This window comes from Ambystoma mexicanum, chromosome 8 (genome assembly GCF_040938575.1).
Source record: "Ambystoma mexicanum isolate Mex_15411 chromosome 8, UKY_AmexF1_1, whole genome shotgun sequence".
NCBI lineage: Eukaryota > Metazoa > Chordata > Amphibia > Caudata > Ambystomatidae > Ambystoma > Ambystoma mexicanum.
The window spans coordinates 90,435,457-90,437,260 of NC_090929.1; positions in this window are offsets into that span (position 1 = coordinate 90,435,457).

The following is a 1,804-nucleotide window of genomic DNA, read 5'->3' on the forward strand; positions in this document are numbered from 1 at the left end:
GGGCCTCATTACGACCCTGGCGGTAAGGGGTTTACGCCAGCGTTAGCTGCGCCGACCCCTTACCGCCAATTACGAGGTCCCTTAGCGCCATGGCGGATTTAACACCTGCTTTTAGCAGGTGTTAAAATCCATGGCGCTAAGGGACCATGGAGTTAATTACGCCACCGTAATTTACGGTGGCGTAATTAACGCCTTCCCCACTCCCATTATGCCCTATGGGGCAAAAATGGGAATGGGGAAGGGTAAATGGGGATTGGGGACTTACCGCCCCGCCAAGGTCGGAATGGGGCGGTAAGTCCGCCAACCACCATGGCGTAAACGTAGTTTACGCCATGGTGGTAAAGTCACGGCCCAGGCGGTAACTTACCGCCTGGGTCGTAATGAGGCCCAAAGTCTTTTGTATTGTCTTGCGGAATTTGCGCCCAAAACAAGGGTCAAAAGAAAAGGCCCGCCGGCCTACTTCAACCCTTGGATATTCCACCGGCACCATGGCACACCTTGTCAATGGACTTTATAACTGACCTGCCTCCTTGTGCTGGTTACAACACTATCCTTGTAATTGTGGATCTATTCTCCAAAATGGCCCACTTTATCCCTTTAAAAGGTTTGCCTTCAGCTTCCACCTTGGCCAAGGAATTTCTGGAGAATATAGTTCGCATACATGGTTTCCCTTCCATATTAGTCTCTGATCGTGGAAGTCAATTTATCTCCCATTTTTGGAAGAAGTGTTGCCAACTAGCACAAATAGATGTGCGGCTATCCACCAGCCACCACCCCCAGACCGACGGAAAAACCGAGAGAACCAATCAGACTCTCGAGCAATATCTTCGGTGCATGTTACACCAATCCGAGTTAAATTGGAAAGATATCCTTTGGATCGCAGAATATGCATACAACAATTCAGTGCATTCTGGAACCGGACAAACTCCTTTTTATACTTTGTATGGTCACCATCCTTGGACCTCTGATCTAGATCCACCTCTGACCCTGGAAATGCCCGCAGTAAATCATCTGCATTCCACAATAACCCGAGCCTTCAAAGAAGCGGCAATTCATTTACAGCAAGCCAAGAAAAAGTATAAAGAAAACGCTGATTTGCACCGAAGTAAAACTCCTCCTTACCAAGTAGGAGATCAGGTATGGCTAGCAACGAAACATTTACCCCTCAAGGGCCCGCGAACCTTCAATCCCAGATTCATAGGGCCTTATCCCATCAAGGCTATAATCAATCCCATGGCCTTTAAAATGGATTTACCGTCTAACATGCGTATTCATCCAGTTTTTCATGCATCACTTTTGAAGCCAGTACAACCAGGGACCCGACTGTTCAAGCCTCCAGACCCAGTTCAAATTGAAGGGGAATTAGAATTCGAAGTTAAAGACATTTTAGACTCCAAGGTGTTAAAGTCCAAACTCTTCTATCTTGTTGACTGGAAGGGATATGGACCTCAGGAGAGATCGTGGGAGCCTAGTAACCATGTTCACGCACCTCGATTAATACAAAGGTTCCACCGGAGATTTCCGAACAAGCCAAAACCCCCGGAGGGAACAACCTTGGGAGGGGCCTTGAGGGGGGTGGTACTGTCATGATGCCTACCTCCAAGGAGCCAGGTCCGACCCAGCAACCCCAGAGGCAGGCATCATTTCCCCCAGGGAAGTGCCAGCGGGCCCAAGCTGGGGCCCTTTGGACACAGTCCTGGCGCCTTAGGCGCCAGGCTCATGTTGGACCCCTGTCCTGGCGCCCTAGGCGCCAGGCTCATAAAGCTAGACATGTGTTCAAGTGTTTTAATGTGCACTTACCAGA